The following is a 22,375-nucleotide window of genomic DNA, read 5'->3' as shown; positions in this document are numbered from 1 at the left end:
CAAAGTTTCCAAATCTTTGTTAGTTCTGATAAGCACTCTGTAGTTAGCAGATTTATACAGTTTTGATATCTTCTGCTGTCTATTATATTCCAAGCTAACATTTCCATCTTCTATTATCAGCCTTATTAGTAACTGCCACCTAAAGAAAAAAGTCCTTTCCTAATCTAGATGCGCAGAAAGACATTGCTATTCCTCTTGTACTAGTCTCCAGCCTCAAGCTAAATCTCTGGCAATTCCAGTCTGATGATCGCTTGACCCTAACCACTCTTTGCTGGACCTATTTTTCATACAATTACACAGTGATGTCTACTCTTCAGTAGTTATACCAAAGAGGATTTTAAAAAAAAAATGTCGTTCAGTTAAAACAAAGAACCTCTTTGGTTTGAAAACAGAAACTATTTTACAGCAGAGATGGGGCGGGGGAGGCAGAGAGAGAAAAAGAGAGAAAATGCAAAGGAAAGAGAAAGGACAACAAAAGAACTGAACAACATGCAAAGGCCGTGTAGAAAACTACGGGAGTTTGGTGAGAAACCGGGGTACAGTGTCTAAAAATGTGATTCCAAGTTTGGAACCACTCTCGTTTTCCAGAAGTGGTAAACTTATGCTTGAAGTTTACCATCTTACAAATTTTTAATAAAATATTTGCCATTACCAATCTGAAATCAACCTACAGGAAAATTAATGTGTATTTCGTAGATCCAGGAATACTTTTTCAAACCATTCCCACAGCGCTTCCTGCTTTTTAAAAGAATCTTCCTGATTTCATTGTGGATGAGACGCATCTCTTTCTTTTCTGAGAAAGTCCAAGGCAATATAGGTTCGGTGACTTGCTCAGGATCACATAGCGAAGGCAGACGCAGAAGGACTGGATCTAGCCCAGGATTCTCCCAGCTGGGCTGCCCTGCGAGCCTTAGTTATATAACGAGTCTCGAAAGTTCTCAACTGGATTCAGCAACGTTAGCAGGAGAGATGTCCAGTAGCAACCCTCATCTAGTATTCTAAGTCATCAGGGCAAAGTGACAGTAATTTAACCTCAGCAATTTTTCCCTCTTACCTTTAACCCAAGGGATGAATACATTATTCCAAGAAGCAACTGTCCCTTAGCTAGAATTTTACATTACGCTCTAAAGGCTGATGGTTTATTACAGTGGTTACTATTCTGGGCCCAACGAATGGGGCCAACACCAGTCATCATATTGCACAATCTCCAGTACAGAAGAATCTAAATCCACTTTCTTTTCCTAGCTTTTCCCTCTGTGAAGTACACGCAGGTGCATCAGTGTAGTGTGCCAAGAGCAATCTCTTTATGCAGAGCTGAACGGATTTCGTACCCTCTTATCACGAGCAACGTCTACATCTGGCCAGATGCTGCTGACAGAAGGTTGCCTCAGCAGATTTTTAGTCATTTTGGACCTAGGGATTAAAGAAGATCTGATCGTGTTTGATTGTATTCTCTGTGATTAACAGCTGATTTCTGGAATTAGCAAAATAGGAGAGAGAAGAAAACTTGGTTCTAGAGTTTTTCATGTCGTTGGGGTCATGCTTTTGAATGTCTTGAAGGACGTGTATCCACGAGCATAAGGAAAACAAGTTTTCTAGGTCTTATGCACATTATAAATCACTCTGCAACAGGTCACAGCGTATGTTGATACTTGTTGGCAGAGGAGGGGTATATTCAGTTACATGAAGCATTTCCTAGCAATGTGTGAACTATGTAGTGAAAAATCATGACTAAACAAATGCTCTGCCTTAGTCTCTGAGAGATGGACATTAGTATTAACTAGGTTGATCAACACTCTTTCCCTTGACTTCCACAAGGTTCTATTCTTCTGGTCCATCTACTGCTCTAACGACTTCTTTTTTCCTATTGTGATTCTTCTTCCCAAGAGAATGCAGGGGTCCCCAAGATTCCATCTTCAGCCCTCTCTCCAATTTTTGTTCTTTATACTTTTTCACCCTCAAATCTGTCATCTGTTTTAATTGGTTGTTACCTTCAATTAATTTTAGACCTCTAAGGAAGCAGAGGAATTTAGTCAAAATTTCCTAGTTGGAATGACTCCCTAAATTTAAATTCTCTCTCCTGAAATAGTTTTCAGGTGGGTATTTCTACTTCAACTGACTGCTTTGACATTCACCTCAAATTCAACATTACTAGAACTAATCGTCACTGACCATCCCCACCTCACCTCCCATCCAATAAGTGCCTCTTCCCAACTTTCATAGTTCCACTAACTGGTCTCTGTGCCTCCAGCATTCCCCTAGCAAAGAAGCCTGCCTACTGCTGTCAGATTAATCTGTCTGAAGAGCATCCATCCCCTTGCTCAGAACCCACAAAATGATCCCCTGCTACCCATAACTAGGACTATTTAGCCTGCAATGTAGAGCCTGCCAACATCTGGTCCTAGTCTGTTTTTGCAAACTTATCTCTCACTAGAGCCTGGCATGAACTTTCCCTTCAGTGTCCCCAATATACCTTGAACTTTTCGCCCTCTCTCTGCCCTAGTTCACTGTGTTCTCATTTCTGGGAACTCCTCTTCCTCCTTTCCTGCTATTTAAATCTCCTCCATTCTTCGGGACCTGGACCAAACCCCACCTCCTTTGTCAGGACGTACCCTGATGATCGAATGCTGGATGGCCTCTCCCTCTTCTGCCCTTCTTTGCCTCTTTGGACTGCACCACTTTCTAAACGCGGATTGTTCACAGCCTCATGTTCTTTGCTGTAATTTCACTTATATTCATAACATCTCCCCCAATAACTCATATGCCTTCTGAGAGCTCAGACTATCAAGCAACTTATGTATCTTTACATTTATGATTTTTCTGCAACAAAAGCATCATTGATTTGTTGATATTCATTCTTATTACCATTAAACAAACAATATTTAGAAAATATGTTATAGACGCATACGTTGCGTGATTTGTACACTTGACTGTCATGAATTACAGTCACATGAAATCTGAATATAAGCAGAGTTTACAGTGGCCTGAGGTAGCAGGACAACAATGTCCAGCATAATTGAAAATAAGGAAAAAAGATAAATAAGTAGATGAAACTATTATTTTCACTACTTCTAATGATACAAAGGAATTAAAAAGGGAGCGGGGTGAAGCAGACTTGAAAACGCCTTGGTGGTGGCCAGGGGGGTTATGTTGTTAAAAACAATACTAAAGATGAGAAAGAAAATATAGTATTCCTAACAATCAACGCAAAGAAATGGAAAAAGTGTAATACTGTGGGGGAAATTCCATATTCATAAAACTAATAGATGTTTGCATGTTCAGCAATGTGAAAATTTACTAACTTGTAAAAGCACACATAAGTACATCACTTAGTATTAAATATATTTTTCCAGTGTGATAGCTATGACTAATGCATGAATATGCTGTGACTTCCATTCTGTATTTCCCCTGCCAGTCTTGCTGACACTTCTTCTCAATCGACTAGCTCAAACATACTACTATAAATGTGCCCTGTATTAGGTCATCGGCACGTGTGACTGGATCTATCTCTTTGCAAAGTAAATAAAATGTGTGCTGTTAAATTTTTTGTAACTGTTGCCATGGAAATTTCAAGCTCCAATGTTCCTAAGGGGTTGTGCTTTTTAATTAAGAGATCATTTGATTTTTATAAATATGCTCACGACCTTCTTAATATCGTTGTAATTGATTTTGTTTAAATAGCTTTATTTCTAAAACTGCGATCAATATGGTTCCTAGAAAAAGGGAGCAGACCAAAAATGCTGGATCCAAGCCATTTTACAAGATGTCTTTCTGTTTACACAAATTGCTTAGAAGAAAGATGAACTTTTAATTATACTAGTCAATTATATTTTCTAGTATACTAAATTTATGCCAGTCTTTTGTGGTTATAAAGCCATCTTTCCTAGATCATTCCAATGGCTTTCTCAAACATATGTTCAAGAAATACTTGCATAACAAACTTGTTCCTATTGAAGAAAACAGAAGCTACTACTGTATGTGGTCTAGGTCATAAGTGCATGAAAAACAGAGTATTTTTAAAACTTGTTTTTATTTCAAGTCAGAGTAATTTTTTATAAGTACACTCATCTTAAAAAATCCTAATTTAAGTAACCATGCTTGAGTAATTATTAGAAAGGATATAAATAGGAGACATCAGATCCAATGAAAAATTCAAATAGTTTTTCTCATTTCTTTTGTTAGTTTGTTCAGTTTCATGTGTTTTTCATTTCCATGGAAATTTATGTTTGTGGAGGACTCAGGAAACAGCTAATCATTGACCATGGATACGATGAGATGTGGAGAGAATAGCCGTAGAGAAGTGTCCCACAATTTTGTGGTTTTTCAGCCCCTATCAAAAAAATTCCTCTGATAAATTAAATTATTAATGTCTAAGTCAGGGGTATCCAGGAAAGAGGAGGAAGCAGTTCAGCAGGACAAGGAAGAGGAGGAATGGTTCCTATGACTTTGGGATCCACGGAATATTGATTATGGGTCAATTCCTCTGGTCAGTGGGAGTGCACTAGCCTACCGAACACTAGAAGATGGTCCAAGTATTACGGATGGGTAAGAAAGGACTGAGTATGACTTAGAGGCATGTTAGTGGTACCAGAAAATGTAAACGAGGACAATACATTTTGTAGACTAAAAGAAATTTTGTTGAGCCTAGTGGCCTTTGCAAACTATTTGTGCATCTGAAATAAACAACTTTTTGATATTCAATTTTATATTCAATTTTATTTAAAGATACGTTTTTAAAGACCTTTAATTTTCAGTGCTATATTTGGTCATGGTAATTTTGCATATTTAAAAAATTCCTCTTTTTTTTCCCCCTGGTCCATAGTGGCATATCTTAGTTGTAAGTCCCTCTAGTTGTGGCATGTCGAGCGGTGCCATGTCCGCGCCCAGGATCCAAACCGGCGAAACCCTGGGCCGCCGCAGCGGAGAGCGCGAACTTAACCACTCGGCCACGGGGCCGGCCCATAAAAAATTCTTCAGTGATACAAAGAAATGACCTATTAAGAGACGAAAAAACATGGAGAAGCCTTACACACATATTGCTAATGAAAGAAGCCAGTCTGAAAAGTCTACATACTGTACATATTCTGGAAAAAGAATATAGAGACAGTAAAAAGTCAGTAGTTGCCTAGGGCTTGAGGGGAGCATAGGTGGAGCATAGGGAATTTTTAGGCTGGTAAAATTATTCTGTTTGAGGGGCTGGCCCCGTGGCCGAGTGGTTAAGTTCGCGCGCTCCGCTGCAGGCGGCCCAGTGTTTCGTTGGTTCGAATCCTGGGCGCGGACATGGCACTGCTTGTCAGACCACGCTGAGGCAGCGTCCCACATACCACAACTAGAAGAACTCACAGCGAGAAATATACAACTATGTACTGGGGGGCTTTGGGGAGAAAAAGGAAAAAAATAAAATCTTAAAAAAAAAAAAATTATTCTGTTTGACACTGTAATGGTGGATACTCGTCATTATGCATTCAAAACCATAAAACTATACAACACAAAGCATGAACCTTATTATAACTGATGGACTATAGTTGATAATGTATCAATATTCCTTCATTAACTATAACAAATAGACTACACTAATGCAAGATGTTAGTAACAAGGAAAACTCTGAGAGGTGGGAGGGGTATATGGAATTCCTTTTAGTATCTGCCCAGTTATTCTGTAAATCTAAAACTGTACTAAAAAATAAGTCTATTAATTATTGTTTAAAAAGTGTTCTCATATGTTTAGTTCACACTATTTTTATTAAAATAAAAATTTGAGGTTTTCCTCCCAAGGGAAATGGACCTTTTTCCTACGTAGATTAAAAAGAACATGTTTCAGTTTTCATCCTGAATGTCAAAAAAACCATCAGGTGTGCATTCGTTTTAGCCATTCACTCAGGAGTTCAAATGACCACTGCTTGTTTATGGAAAAATCACTAAATGTCTTTAGTTAAACAAACAATAGGATGACAATCTATGTGTAATTTTAGGGAACCATAAGTTGTCATGGGCATTGAACATCCAATATGTAGGAAGATAAGGCTACCATAAATTGGAAATTTTTCAAATATATACTAACCCTGTCAGGGATTCCACGAAAGGGTTGACTTCGTATAAACTATAGTTTTCTAGTAGCTGAGGTCAGAGAGAGAAAAAGGAAGTCTCTGAAACAATCCTGTGCAATATAGAAAGTCCATCGAGGCAGATGGCTGGCCATGGAGCAGGCTGAGACACATTCACTATTTGTCTTGTATCATGGCTTCTGATTATCCTTCACAATCCCAGATGCGCTTTACTTTAAATCCTCCTTCCTGACCTCACATCTGTATTTCTTCTAGAAAAGGTCTGTGGAATTGCCTTTCCCATATTGTGACTGGGATTAAGTCTTTAACGATGCGTTTCCAAGTGGTCACATCCCTTGACTCTAAGGCTATCAAAATGTTTTCCATCTTCTCTAGACCCACTGGTAAAAAGATCACCCATAACGGCTTAATTCATTTTCTGAAAATAACTAAAAAGAGGTCGCCTTATTATAAATTAATGCCGTGATGTGTGTGATTTCACTTATAGCATCCCATTTCAAAAGTAATGTATTTTTTAAACTCTTAGTTTTTAATTCACTGTTAAAATTTTCGCAAATAATGTAACCATACGTTATACAAGCCAATAAGTATTAAAATAAAAACATGTAAATAAAAAGGCAAAACATATTTATGACCTCAAAAAAGAAAGAAGGTAGTCATTTTAGTTATAATATAGTTACATATATTTATATATAGTTATATAAGCAGTCAGTTATAAATATATATATAATATATCTATACTTGTAACTGCACGTTAAGGATTCATTACAAAACACTATGGCCGTTGAAATCTTGAGATTATAAAAGTAGTTTAGGGGCCAGCCCAGTGGCGCAGCGGTTAAGTACGCACATTCCACTGCGGCGGCCTGGGGTTCGCGGGTTCGGATTCCAGGTACGGACATGGCACCTTGTGGCAAGCCATGCTGTGGTAGGCGCCCCACATATAACGTAAAGGAAGATGGGCACGGATGTTAGCTCAGGGCCAATCTTCCTCAGCAAAAAGAGGAGCATTGGCAGATGCTAGCTCAGGGCCAATCTTCCTCGGGAAAAAAAAAAGTAGTTTATAAGAGTTGCAGCAAGGCAGTAATCCAAGGTGATCAATGCATTGAGTGAATATCACATGACATCATTCTGATTATTGTTCCTACAGTTTGTTTCAAAACTGCATAACTTAAAATGTTTAATGTAATAAAAAGTTGTCCCAAATGACAAGACAAAGAAAAACATTTTAAAGAAACTTTGAAGGAAAATTAGTATCTTTTTCTAAAGAAATATTCCCATACAGTATTTTACACTCAATATATTAGCAAGATACACATCGCTCTTGCTGGAAATCTGACATCAGTTTATATGCGGTCCTTCCCATTAAAGAAGCAGCATTGGCTTCTCAAGTCTGTAGCTTCCAGAACTTTTATCAACAGACTTTTTTGTAAAAGATAATCCTCTTAACAGGAGGTTTTGGTAAATAAAAGCATAATTGCATATCATCCTTTGAAAAACATAATTTCAGATTTAAGCATGCACCTTTAATCTTAGTTTTTCATTGCTTGAAACTAGAATGCTATCAATACAAACAAAAGCAAAGCAGCTGTGAGAAAAACATTGCTTTCAAAGCACAGAAAATGTTTCTAATAGGTATTAGACAGAACTGCTCATCCCATTCTTATGCCGGATTTGTTTACCTACAAGTGCCACGTCTGTTCAGTACGAAATTTGCACATACTTAAATGGACGTGAAACACTTAAATAGCAAAACCCTAGCAGGACACCAGGCATTTGAAACCAGTAGTGACGGTGGAGGAGGTAGAGAGGCCAGGTGACAGCGATGGCATGACACAGAACATAAACAAGGACAGTCTAAGATAATAGTGTGGGGATGGTCCTCGCAAACTCGGAACATAACCAGAGAGGAAGAATGCCACATTGCAGCTGCCTGGAAAATGGGAAAAGCTCACATAACAAAGAAAAAGTGTTGTTTTGGGTTTTTTTGTGTTTTTTTTTTGTAAATTAGAAACTGAGTATACAAGGAGTAAGCCATCATGAAAACTCACATTGACTAATGCCAGCATTCCAAACACTTACAAATGCTTTCAAGTGTTCATTCACTGCAACTTAGAGGTCATTTTTCTACTCATTAAGAGCTTTGAGGACCTGGACAAGCCACAGATGCCCACTGAAATCATGTCACCTCTCTTTATAATACAAGTGAATTAATAGTGTCTTGCCAAGACATATTTGATAAAGGAAGGACAAGTGGTTATTGAACGAGCTAAGTTCTTCAAGGAAATACAAAACAACAATATAACATCTACTTCAACTTTGGAGTGGACAGGCCAAGTCTGAGAAAGCCTGTCATGCACACACAGTCTTTATAAGGGAAACACTTCACCTGCATCATTGCTCCTTGACTAGTCCTGCTCTCCATACACCAGGTCCCAGTTCCCCCAGCCACTGCTGACCAGACCAGATGAAGCACAAGGCTGACTAGAAGTTACGGTATGGCCTAAGGTGAAAAAGGAACTGGTCCAAGATTTCCTCTCAGAATGTGCACTGGAAAGCACTGAATGATGGACCCGATTAAAAGGGAGAGTTAAAGTAGAAACGGTATAATGGAAACATGGGGTATTTTTCAGAGGGCATGAGGCAAAATGGTCATGGAGGAGCAATCCGTGAACTCCAGAGAAAGTCACTGAAATGGAGACAGCAACGCAGAATGCCGAGAGACGATGCGAGCGGCTGCCTCGCTGTAGTCTGCACCTGACACTGCTTTGGCCCAGACACTTCCAAGGATAGTTCTAGGCCATCTGTAGACTTGAAGCAACTCAAGTTTGTAGAATGAAAAGATTTCAAATAGAATAATCTCAAGGCAGTTTAGCATGGACATTAAAAGGAAGACTCTGAAGTCAAGCTGATTGTTTCAAATGCCTGCTCATCCTCTTACTGGCTGTGTGGCCGATGGCAAGCTACCTATGTCCTCTGTGTCTCAAATTCTACTTTCGTAAAATGGATATAATGGTAGTACCCACCTCACAGGCGACCGCAACTTAATATGCATAAAACCTACACATAGCAAGAGCTGTATAAGTGTTAGTTATTGATTTATTAGTTTTGAATGACAAAATTCACAGCACAAGTTCTATACTATTTTGACCCCAGAAGACCAAAGCCTGAGTAATTTTCCTATTATCAGGAAGAGGGACTCAGCATTGTGTCTGAAAAAAGTGCAGCGATTTCCCTTGATGGACATTCAAGCTGTGGGAATCATGTAAGCTCCCATAACATGTCAATTGTTTAAGTTATTCTTTACTGATGTTTCCGGCAAACCTGCTGGGAGATGATGTCACTCAGAGTTCAGCTTTCTACAAGAACTTTAATGGGGTTCTCGTAGGGCTGTAGTGGATAGGTGGTAGCATACATTGACAATTTTTCAAGTTGCAACCACCTTGCCCATCTCTAGCTGTGCTATTCAAACTGGATTAAGTTTACTCTTGGAGAGATGGGGCAGGAAGCACTTGAAGCTAATTTCTAAACAAGGCTCATCTTCTTAGAGTTTAATTTAAACATTTTTTAAAGTAGACTTTATTTTTTAGAGCAGATTTAAGTTCACAGCAAATATGAGTGGAAGGTATAGAGATTTCCTATATACCTCCTTCCTACACATGTGCATAGCCTCCTCCATTATCAACATCCTCCACCAGAGTGGTACGTTTGTTACAGCTGATGAATCTATGTTGACACACATCGTTATCACCCAAAGTCCACAGTTTGTATTAAGGTTTACTCTTGGTGTCATACATTCTATGGGTTTCGACAAATGTATAATGATATGTATCTATCATTATAGTATCATACAGAGTAGTTTCACTGCCCTAAAAATCCTCTGTGCTCTGCCTATTCACCCTTCCTTCTCCTAACCCCAGGCCATCAATGATCTTATTACTGTCTCCATAGTTTTGCTCAGAATATTCTACAGTTGGAATTATACATTATATATCTTTTCAGATTGACTTCTTATGCATTTCAGATTCTTTCATATCTTTTCATGGCTTGATAGCTCATTTCTTTATGTAGTGCTGAATAATATTCCATTGTCTAGAGGCACCACAGCTCATTTATCCATTCACCTACTGAAGGACATCTTGGTTGCTTCCAAGTTTTGGTAAGTATGAATGAAGCTGCTCTAAACATGTGTGTTCAAGTTTTCACATAGACATAAATTTCCAATTCCTTTAAGATAAATACCAAGGAACGTGATTGCTGGATCGTACGATAAGAGTATGTTTAGTTTTGTAAGAACCTGCCAAATTGTCTTCCAAAGTGGCTGTACCATTTTGCATTCCCACCAGCAATGAATGAGAGTCCTGTTGCTCCACATCCTCATCAGCATTTGATATTGTCATTATTTTTATATTAAAACGAAATGTGAGTATTTCATGGAATAATAATGTGTATGCATTTTGAAATCCCAAGTTGAGATTTTAAAGAGATTGTTGACTTATGGCACAAAGCTTTGGGAATTTATCCCAAATGCTAGTGGTAACAGTTTAACTTGACCCTACCATTAGAAGTTCCTTGATGGAAAAGATTGAGAAGCTCCGCCATATTGGATGACACCCTCACATCCCACCATCTAGTGGAGTGAGGAGATTCAGACCACAACACTGGTTAGGGTTTTGAATTTTTTTAATAGTAGATTGGGCTTTCACCATTCATGTGGAGTCTAAGTCTTACTAGTCTACTCTAAAATGTAAACATAAAATCCTCAACCAAGGCCCCCAACTGAGGGTTACCTTGAAGGATTTGCAGTTACCCAGCTCCTAACAAGTAGGAAATATCAACCAAAAACCAGTTTCAGCAGTTGACTTTTCCCAGCATTCTAAGTTCTACCTTGGGGTCAAGACTGAACACACGCTGGCATCTCATTTGCAGGGTCCCTCCCAGAACTGTCTTCCTCCCTGGTGTTTTAATATTATGCCTTCGACTTTTATTGAAGGCCTTTACAAGAAAGAGCCACATGAGGCCCATTTCCGCATTTGCTGTGAAATTGGTATAAGGACATTGTCCATTAAATTACTCAATGTTCTCTACCTAAGACCCACATGAGAACTTGCTCTGAGTTTCGTACCAGGAAAAAAATGTGCCTTCCTTGAGAAAGTAGTAAATTTTCTTCTTTTCTATTAGTAAGTTATGTAACCCCTTGTGTTTCCTTTTTTTTTTTTTTTATCTTGGCTTCCAAAAAACGTACAGCCAATTTTAACGTACAATCGTATCCACTGGTTGGCCTTTGTGGTTGGCGTGTCTGCTTCTTCCTTTTTTCTTAACTTTCCTCTAATTTATTCTAATAATATTATTGTATAGGTCTTTTTACATAAGTCAGCCAAAATCTGTATTAGAAAATGGTTGAGCATGCCCAAATAAAACTTACAAATATATTGCTTTACTTGATATAGATCTTTTGAGGTATTTTCTGTTTTGTTTTATAAAATGTTATTGAATTCACCATAGGATAGACACCTTGTTAAATGTATAATTAAGTGTTATTTAATCACATGCCTTTGGCAAAATTTTATAGATATAAAGTTGTAAATCAGGAAAAAAACCTCAGGGGTATAATCACCGCAGCCATAGAGAAAATCAATTTGTTCATTCATTATATTAGTAAAGTCCAGCATTCATTCAACAAATGTTTAATAGTGCCAGTGTTGTGCAAGGCAGCACATTGGTCACTGTGGAGAATTCAAACTTGGTTTGAAAAATGGATTACCCTCAAGAAATTAATGGCTTAGCAATAAGAGTGAAATGTTTACCAATCTTACTTAAAGACAAGAATGAGGTATTTCTGGTCCAACAGCATCATATGCCTCTACGCCAGGATTTTTTTTTTAAGTGAAGTTGGAAAAGAAATCTTGCAAAGATAAAATTTTGTTATGGGAGAGTTTTGTTATAAAGAGAAGGAAAACTTTACACAAAATGATTACTAGTTAAGCTTCCTTCAAACTGAAATTTGCTGAAAAGGATTATGGGAAGTAAAAAAAATTAAGCATGACCTTATTATGATCTGCAAGCAGCTACGAATGTAGGATTTCTTTTATTTTAATGTGAACAATATTTCTTCGAAATAACACTTTCTTAAAGGTGGAATGAATTGCTGACTGCTGTATGTGGGCTGACAATATAAACATTTTATCAGTGTCCTAGGCTACCACACAGGAAGTAGGGTTATGGGAATATTTTCACAGCTTGCTGGTGGCCTTTCGAGAATTGAGGATCGAAGGTTGCTACAACCATTTGCTTTTCAAATTCTGCTTGTCTTTTCTCATGAGGTGAATATTTCAAGAGTCTGGAAACCAACACTGGGGTGGGGGGTTTGCCTAGAGATCTGTTTAGGTTAGTTACCAAGCTTCCCAGCTTGTGGTCACTGAAGGTCACTTACTTGATAGCTAAAATTTCAATTGGAAGCTTGTCATACAATCAGGATTTAAAGCCCAGCTGAGACTTTGTCTCTCCCTGAAAGAGGAGGTTGTTTTATGATTAGCTTCAGAATGTTAAATTAGGTGTTGGCAATTATGAGCCATTTTTGTAGTTTAAATTTCATTATGGAAACACCTGTCCAGAATAGCAAAGGAAGGCATGCTTAAAAAAAGTAAAATGTCTGATTCTATTATGCATGAATAGTCTTGCTCTTATTATCAAACCCTAGAAGCCACACTTACCCACTCTTGAGAAAGAATACTTTGCGTATCCTTTAACAGTGATTCTCAAGAACAAGCACTCTGTTATAGATTTCTTTTGTATGTGGCACAGGGAAATGATTTGCATAAAGAGCCCATTTTTTAAATGACGGAAATGTTTTCCAATTTATTTTCAATAATGTTTTTTTTCCCTTCCAGTAGTCTTCATATTCTTAGAAAAAGTCTATCGATGACTCATGAAACCATGTCCTAAAATGGACAAGGTTTAAAAAATTCTTCTGCTATTATTGTAAAGGGGATTCAGTACCTTTGAGTAAGAGAACTGAGCAAAAAGATAATTGAGAGGATAGGAAAGTAATTATGAATAAATTTCAAAATCACTGAAGTTCTTCTGATCAAAACAATACATCAGCTTCTATCCCCTCACAGACCACACTGAGACAAGGGCTTGGCACAGAGATGGAGCCATGATTATGTGTGTGTGTATATATATATATATATGATATAGCAAATCACCTTCATATCTTGCAATGTTGCCATATGGAGTTGTACTGAAGCATTCAAATGAAACTTTTTAACAATATCAAGACCAGATAATGCATGAATATTTCTTACAAGATTGGAAAGCCTGAAATAACACTTTTCCCAATAGTTCCAGATAGTTGAGATTTGCCTGGACTAAAACATAATGATACTCATATGTACTATACATAAATATATACTATATATAACATATATTATAAGAACGTGTAGATTTCCACCTCTGGCTAAGATAGAGTAACAAGGACTGAATTCACCCTCCCACCTAAAACAGCCAAAAACAAAAAAAGAAAGACAAAATATTTGCAACAATAGCTTTCTAGACTATGAACATCAGGAAACAAAGGAAGTGATCCTAGAGAGATGAGCTCCATGATGCCCCCAGCTTACTCCTTTGAGAGAGTTTCCAGGCTGCAGTACAGGGACAGGGAGCCCAGGAGGAGCCTGGCAGACTCCCTCAGATGGAGAGATGGAGCTGAGAGTCTAGGAGGCCAAAGCAGCCAGAGTTCACTAGACGGCGTACTGAGAGGAGAGAGATGCACTAAGAAAAAAGTCGAGAAGTCTACAGAGTGTTCCTCTCAAGTAGCACTCAACTCAGTACTAATCAACACAGACATGTAAGGAAGCGACCTAAGGCCAGAGAAAGAATTGTAGGAAAAGATTAGAACGGTGCCTGGTGCTCACCCAGGATGTGGAATACCACATGGTCCCCACAGTCATGCTGGAAAACCTCATAGTTCATGGAGCATTGGGAAGAAAACTCAGAAGCATCTTTCCTCAGCAGTGGGAAATAATTAGTCCTAGTAAACATTACTACGGTCCCCCCTAACAATTCTTAAAAGCAAGACCTGAAAAAGTCAAATTGTTTCCAAGTAACTTAACCATGCCTCAGAACAAAACTCAAGAACATTTATAGAAATATGAAAATAGCCAGCATCAAATAAGGTAAAGTCCATGATGTCTGGCAACCAGTCAAAGATGACCAGAATACAATCAATTGAAAGTGACCCAGAACTGATGCAGATGTTAGAATTAACAGACAAGAGTACTAGAACAACTATGATTCTATTCCATATATTAAGTAGAAACATAAAACGTATAAAAAGATCCAAATTGAATGTCTAGGATATTCTCTAAAAAGCTACAGCATATGGGATGAAAATACACTGTATGGGATTTACTGCAGATTAGATGCTACAGAAGAAAAGATTAGTGAACTCAGAGACATAGTGATAGACACTCTTCAAAATGGAATGCAAAGAGAAAAAAAAAAGACTGGAAAAAAATGAACAGAGCATCAGTAAGTTATAGAACAACTTATCAAATTGCATATTTTAAATATATGTAGTTTATCATACATCAGTTATACTTCAATAAAGATGTTTAAAAATATGAAATACAATCAGTGCCCTCAGGAATTTATAATCTAGCTATTAAATCAAAGGAGATTTATAAGCAACATAAATAACATGACACATACCAGCATAGACTGGTATCACCCTTACAAACACTGATTTAAATTAGCAGTTAATAATATGTATAATAAATATATGTGCTCACGACAATTCTTACTAATAAAACTAAACAATATTTTTTCCTTACAGAGAACATTTTTAGCATCTTATATTTTTTTAATATCTTAAACTTTTGTGCATATGATAACAAATCTAATGTTTCTGAAATAACATTTGGAATAACCTCTTTTAACCTTTACAGAGTACATTATCCCAATTCACTTTTTCAACATACAATTAACTTTTTTAGAGATAAAACTTTTGAGTAGATTTAATTGCCAAAATAACTACCTAGAAAAATGGAAATAACCTTCAATTATGAACTATGATCAAAGAGAGCTTTTTCATTTTTCACATTGTTTCATGAAATGACTTTCATTCTCCCCATCACCTTTTAAGCAACTTTGACATAACATTTTATTTTTCATCACTGATAAATACTTTCAGTTGAATACAGTTTAATGAGACAGACCCTTTGGCCAATTCTAACACAAATAAATTCATATTTGGGGAGAAATTGTGGCCAGGTGCTAAAAGAAAACTCTATGGTCTGATATTGTTTGAAAGTTTGGTTTGAATGCTTTGGTCTAACTCCACAAGGCAACAAGGCCAGGTATGAAGGGGGTTTCCTAAAGCTGATTTGTAGATCAGTGACAAAAGGACATCTGTCATTGATTCACTGATAACACAGATATTTCCTACAGGATTAGAAAGCCAAATATATCTCATTCTTACCCAGTCTCAGCAAGCCTTGCCTAATTTTTTCCCAAACAAATTAGTTAAGATGGAAGATAAGAAAGAGGAAAGTAGATAGAGAACTAAGAAGCTATAGAATATCAATTAAAGTAACCATCTCTGAGAAGAGTTTTTGGAAGACTAAACAGAATCTTATTTTACCAAATCTGCATGCTAAGAATCCGTCAATTGAACAACACACCATTAATTTAAAGACAACTTTTACCTTATATATCTCCACAGATTGTAAGTTGCATCCCAATTTCAGAAACACTTGAGTCTTTGTATCAAGAAAATATGCTGTTTTATCATAAATAATCAGAAATTTAAATTTTTTTTTAAAGATTGGCCCTGAGCTAACATGTGTTGCCAATCTTGTTTTTTTCTTCTTCTTCTTCTCCCTGAAGCCCCCTGGTACATAGGTGTATATTCTAGTTGCAGGTCCTTCTCGTTCTGCTATGTGGGACGCCTCCTCAGCATGGCTTGATGAGCAGTGCTAGGTCCACATCCAGGATCCGAACCAGCGAAACCCTGGCCACAGAAGCGGAGTGCATGAGCTTAACCACACGGCCACAGGCCTGGCCCCATAAAATTTAACATTTTAATATATTTCAAACAAATATATATAAAAACAGCATACATTAACAATTGATAGTAAAATACCAGTTTTGATTAAATTCATCTCTGTGAATAAGTTTAAAGAAACTTTCAAACATATATTATTTCACACCTGGATGTTTTTACTTCCAGCTCTTTCCACACATTAAGAAATTTTATGGCCATGGTGCAACAGAAGGAATGAGTTTTTATAGCCAGGAGAATTGTGGTTAACCACAATTTTTGTTTAATAAAATAATAACCCCAAATTTTGTTTAACAAAATAAATTTTTGTTTAACATTGTGATTTAATAACCATAATAATTTGGTAGATTATATTTTCAATTTACCTTTAAATAATTGTTTACCAAAATTTGATTCTATCTGGATGCTGCCTAATTTCACCTCCTGTGTTTAGCTGAGGGCCCATCTTAAATTGCAGGGTGAAATTGCAGGGTGATCTGTTCAGAAAAGTAAAAGAGAGAATAAGATTTAAAATATCTCACAACTAGATATAAAGTATATAAACTGATAGCTCTTTCATTAAACCTATTCTTAATCAACAATCAGCTAGTCAATAATTACTCCCTAGAACTTAATATATGCAAAATATTTCGTTACTCTTTCATCAAAGGTGAAAACACAGCAGAGGACCACATGACTCTGAAATCTCTAAAGTGGCAATATTAACACATTGAACTTGAACACTGGAAGTTGTTTCCTTTACTTAAATAAATGATGTCGATGTCAATATCATTGGTTCTGTAGCCAAGATCCAGAAAGTAAAAACATTTTAAGATTACAGGAATGAAATGGCAAAGTGAGGCTCCCAGGGGCACTTGAAAAAGAATCTATGAAGAAGGAGGTTTTGCCTGCATCTGGCTGAAATACCTTAGAAGTGACTCATCCAGCAGTCAAATGAGGCAGCCTAGAGTGCTACACGAAATGGAGGGAAAAATAGCGCCTCTTCCCACTGCTCGTTTTCAGGGCTAGACTTGCCTGCTCTGCCAGTTTTCTTTGTTCATTAAAAGGTCTCTTCATTTCCTTCTCCTCTGTTTTCTTGCTTGGTTCCCATCAGTGCTTCACTTCACACTAATTGCGATTCCTATGAACTTCCTCCAAAGCAGTTGGTGCATGTAATTTGGGAGCAAGCTCCTAGATTCCTCACGCTTGGATTGATTTCAAGTTTCTCATTAGCTTACTGTAAGAGAACATACCAGGATTTCAAAAATTTTGAAGGCTCTCTTCTATCAGTCTTGGTTTGAAGGATTGCTTTATCCTGGTGACAAAGTTGATTTATTTTTCTTGCTGTTTGAGACATTCTTCTAGGTTAGCGTATACAAGACTGTGTGTTTGCATTGTCCTGGGAAGAAGTTTCACAGCTTACATCAGTCTCTTAGAGATGTTTTTGCCCTCCAAAAGGATAAAAACCGTGGTTCAAGGTACTTTGTTCCCTCAATGAACATTTCTAAAGATCATAATACTTGCCACATATTATGCTAAATACTGAGGAGCAGAGGTGAATATAACAGTTCCTTTCCAGAAAGAGTTTTGGGTCAGAGAGACACTGGAACAGACCACCACAGTGCAGTACTGCAAATTCTGTAATAAAAGTAGCTGAGTGCTCTTTAAGCACAGAGCAGGGCGAAACTGAGTCTAGGGGAACTTAGGACAGAGTTCATGCCATTTGGGACCTTGTTCCTGGGTCTCGGAGCCCGAGTAGAAGACAAGCCCTTGTTGCTCCATCTCTTGGCTCATTGGTGGACCAACTCCAAGTAGCTCTTGGTGTTTAGAACCTGATGATCCTGGTCACTCACCAGTACCTTAAAGGAACGTAGCCTAAACTTTAACTGGCTTCAGAGATTCTTCTGACTTCTCTCTCTCAGTGTCTCTGCCACCTCTCAGTTATTTCTGACTTTCCCAGGATACTGTCCTGCATACATTTTGAAATTCCTATGCCTGGGCATCCCTCTCGGTCCTGCTCATTTTGTCCCTCTGCTTTTGCTCTGCTGTGAGTGACCCTCAGGAAGTCTCTGTTCTGATCGGCACACTGGGCTTCCAGTGACCACTAGTGCTTCCTCTATTTGGGGCCCGGGGGTCCGGGTCATGGTTCATCTCCTCCCTTGCTGTGGGACTAGGCATGGCCACATGTGGCCAGGGGACTCCACTGCTCCCCAGAAGATGGTTGTTCCAAAAGCTGTCACTTCTCTGTCCTGCTGATGTTCTTGCTCCTACTGCTGCTGGCAGCAGGAAGGGCAAGAGCTGTGATGATTAGCTCCTGATCTGCTTCTCTATAACCAGGTGTAGTGGAGATCACTGATGTTCTTCATGCCTCTGTTGCCAGCTCCATGCGTGCATCCCCAGCTCTCAATTCTACTTCTAACCTCTTGCACCTGCAGCTTGCTCAGAGGACTGTTCTTCAGCTACTGAAGCAGAGCTGGAAGCATCTGGAGTTTACAAATCCTCCTTCCTACCCGCTTTGCCCAGCAGGTAGCCAGGGACTAACTGCTGTTGCAAGCAGACAAAATTCCAGTCCCTTTGAGGCAAGGCGGGGCAACGTCTGAGGTGTGGTTTCGAGTTACCCACAGGATGAAGCCCAGGCTGGGACTTCACCTGAAATCATAGCCTTGGTTGGCTTTTCCCCTCATATGTCTTGCTTTTCTTGTGCCCTTTCAAATTTCCCCTCAATAAAGCACTTTCACCTGAATCCTCTCACATCAGAATCTGTATTGTGGAAACCCCACCCAGGACACCAGATCAATCCCATGCCTGAAAGTCCCTGAGCCTGAGAAAGTAAGACATTTCTCCAACCCTCAGTTCAAGGACATACCTTATTGCTTACCCCATATTGAAGAAGTTTCCAGAATGTTTGACAATGATCACTTTGATTTTTTTCAGGGGAAAAAAAAGTTGATTCTCTCCGGGCGTGGCCTTGTCCCAAGGCGCCAACTAGATAATCTCTAACTAGTCAGATATTAGTATTTTTCAAGATCTGGATTATACAATCTTATCCATGGTCATGAAATCTTTTTTTCAGAGCTAAGGTTGGGGGGAGAGGCTAATAGTACACAAATATAGCAGAAGGAAAGTTTATGGTAAGAATTCCAATATGTCTGGAGAACCACATATACAACTGTGAATAGAAGATGAGGGCCCAGATGCTGATGGGCTTCACACCCCACTAACGAGTTTGACCTTTATCCTCTAGACACCAGGGATATTTACAAGGGGTAATGACCTGAGAAGATACATTTTCTTAAAAAAGATAAAGATCATGGGGCTGGCCCCGTGGCGGAGTGGTTAAGTTCGCGCGCTCTGCTGCAGGCGGCCCAGTGTTTCATTGGTTCGAATCCTGGGCGCAGACATGGCACTGCTCATCAAGCCATGCTGAGGTGGCATCCCACATGCCACAACTAGAAGGACCCACAACGAAGAATATACAACTATGTACTGGGGGGCTTTGGGGAGAAAAAGGAAAAAAATAAAATCTTTAAAAGAAAAAAAAGATAAAGATCATAATGGACTGAAGGAAATAAAATGGGAAAGGCCTGGACAAACAGAGTGGGAATTTATCTGCATATGGAAATTCAGTTTGGAATATAAGGTAAAACTCTGGATAAATATGGAATAATTTAGGGATTCTATAAAGAAAACAAATGGATATCAAGGCAAGTATCCCTTACATACTGAGGAAACAAACCCTGTAATACAATGGGTGGGCCGAAGGGAAGGAGGAAAGACAGTACTTAGGGAGAAACCAGGAGAGATCAGTGCCCTAGAATCCATGGGAGAAATAATATTGAGCATCAAATTCTATAGAAAAATCAAGTAAATTGAGAAGAAAATAGGATTTGGCAAAGAGAATGTCATTTGTGGCTTAAGGAGAACAATCTCAGTAGTGTGATAAGAGAGGAAGCTAGATTGTGATAATTTAAGGCCTGTGTGAAATCTGAAAAAGTAGAGCCAGTAAGTGTCCTTTTCCCCACCCCCAAGAAGATTAACCACAAATTGAAAAAGGAATTGGGAAGTAGCTTGAAGAGGATGTAGGGATAAGATAAAACATTTTTGAGAGTGAGGGAGACTTGGACATATCAACACAGTCTAGAGAAGAATTCAGGGAACAAAAAATAAATATAGAATATCTACAGAAAGAGGCGTTAAATGATCAAGATCCTGTGGGGGAAGGATGGGGGAAAGACGTCTTAGAGAGAAGACAAAGAGACACTTTGCTCTGAGACAGGAGGGAAGATGGATAAGGATGGAGTCTATGGTCGGAGGCCAGGGTGCCAAGGAGAAAAGTGAGCTCTTTTGTTTGAAGAATCAGGTAAAGTCAACTGCTAGAAGTGAAGCGAGAACTAAGAAGAAAGATGTAAAAAATCTGAACAGGACAACAGCTGGTAATGTAAAAGAGCCACAATCGGACACAAGAGAAAGAATTCCCCAGTGGTATTGAGGGCCCAGTGGTTTAGAATAAAGGTGTGGTGTACTGTTCAGCCCTGTTGTAGAATGTTAATGTTTAGCACCAACAACAAACAGTAGCAAAAAAAAAAAGTGTTTATTTGTTTTTATAAATAAAAAGAATGGGTAGATTCATCTTTGGTTGTGTATTGCCATGGTGACGGCTGGGAGTAGGCAATGCCTAAAGAAAGACAAAATAGGAAAGAAATTTAGGGTGCTCGTGAAAGTGCATTTAAGTGCATTTAGGTGATTAAATTATGATGTCAGGTTGAGTTAGAAAAGAATTGATATTAAAAGGAAATTGTCAGGTCTGCAGAACCAGAAGGATGTTTCAGGCAAGAAGAGTATAAAGAAAGTTCCAGAGGCAGGATAAGCCTTCACAAGGTGTCGTGACAGTGAAGAAAGCCCCAACGAAGGCAGAGAATGTGTGCTGGGGATTGGAGATGGACAGCTGGTGAGCTTTGAAAGCCCAGAGGGCTAATAAGCTAACTACACGCAAATAGGGAAGAAGGGTGAATCCTAGGTAATCTTCAAAAAAGACAAGAATGGAAGGCTTAATGGAAGGCGAGACCAGGAGAATGATGGTGAGAAGCAGCAAAGATGACACCCAAATTCCTGCCTTCTTGACCTGAAAACTAGAAGAATAATGATATCCCTGACAAAACGGCATAGATAAGCGAGGATCAAGTCTAAGTAGAGAGGAAGACAAATTTAATGTTAGACGTGATGAAACATTCAAGTGGAAATTTCCTCTGGACAACTGGAAGTACGTATTTTAAAATATAAACAGAAATGGTATTGGAGTCAGGCCTAGAGTTCTGTTTTTAGATCTCAACAACCTCTTTTTCACTAGGACAAACTCCTCCATACCATCTAGTTTTCTCCAATAATTCCCAACTCCAAATCTATGCTGTGGTCATCCAGAATAATTAAGAGTTAGCATGTAGACATAGAGAACTTGACCTGGAGAACTAAATCACAGATGGTGCTCAGTATAGCTATCATTCTCGCAAAATAACTTGATCTTTAAATTGACATACAGCGGCATTATGCTTTCGGAGCTGGAGAGTAACTCGCATATACATCAGGGTGGAGGTGGATGGGGCTATGGAGCAGGAGAAGAGCACCTTGCCATACTTAGGAAATTCATTCAGCACTGGCTTCAATCATAGTCCAGCTCTGCCTGGGGGAGTTAGAAGGATGCTCTCTATGGACAAGCACACCATTTCTAACCATTAGGATGCTTAAAACGCTAGGCAATGAAAATGACTTAAGAAAAAATACATATCCTAAGGGCCCGATAGAGTTAATCCTGCCTCAGAACCTAGATTCTATTTTTCTTTTCAAAGCAAGATCACGCTTATCATATTGCAGAATAATTTATTCATCATAAGTACATATGTATTACTAATTTATGGCTTACAAATATTGTCTCTGGGGCTCTATAGTGTGGGGTAAATCATCTTTATTAGGCCAAGACCATGAGATGGATCTGCGAATTCTGAAGTTAACACAAAAAACAGAGGACTGCCCCTCAAGGCTACCAACCACCATTTCCTGCTTTCTGTCTCAAATTTTTTTTTTCTACATGAGTATCACCATCTTGGCACAACCAAATCTTATATTTCACATTAGTAAGAGCAGCACTTTTTTTCCAAGTGAGAATAATCCATTGGTTTAGTACATTGCTCAATCTTGCCTTATTCCTTCCACTCAAAATGCAGGTGAAATATCTTATCCCAAAGGATGTACAGTTATTATCCAACTTGGTAGAT

The 22,375-nt window shown here is 38.4% G+C and overlaps 1 long non-coding RNA gene across 2 annotated transcripts in view; it reads right to left on the bottom strand.

Moving 5' to 3' along the window:
* Positions 1 to 4,969: 4,969 nt before the first annotated feature.
* Positions 4,970 to 22,375, bottom strand: part of LOC106848017 (uncharacterized) — a 73,962-nt gene continuing 56,556 nt past the window's right edge. For both annotated transcript variants that reach the window (XR_011495349.1, XR_011495348.1), the window contains 2 exons: positions 16,493 to 16,603; positions 4,970 to 16,076 (listed from right to left, as the gene is read on the bottom strand). This is a non-coding gene — a long non-coding RNA (uncharacterized lncRNA). The remainder of the gene's footprint in view (positions 16,077 to 16,492; positions 16,604 to 22,375) is intronic.

The sequence above is a fragment of the Equus asinus genome, chromosome 18, assembly GCF_041296235.1.
Source record: "Equus asinus isolate D_3611 breed Donkey chromosome 18, EquAss-T2T_v2, whole genome shotgun sequence".
Classification (NCBI taxonomy): domain Eukaryota; kingdom Metazoa; phylum Chordata; class Mammalia; order Perissodactyla; family Equidae; genus Equus; species Equus asinus.
Note: the sequence above shows the minus strand (reverse complement) of the source record. Positions and strands in the feature narration are given on the sequence as shown.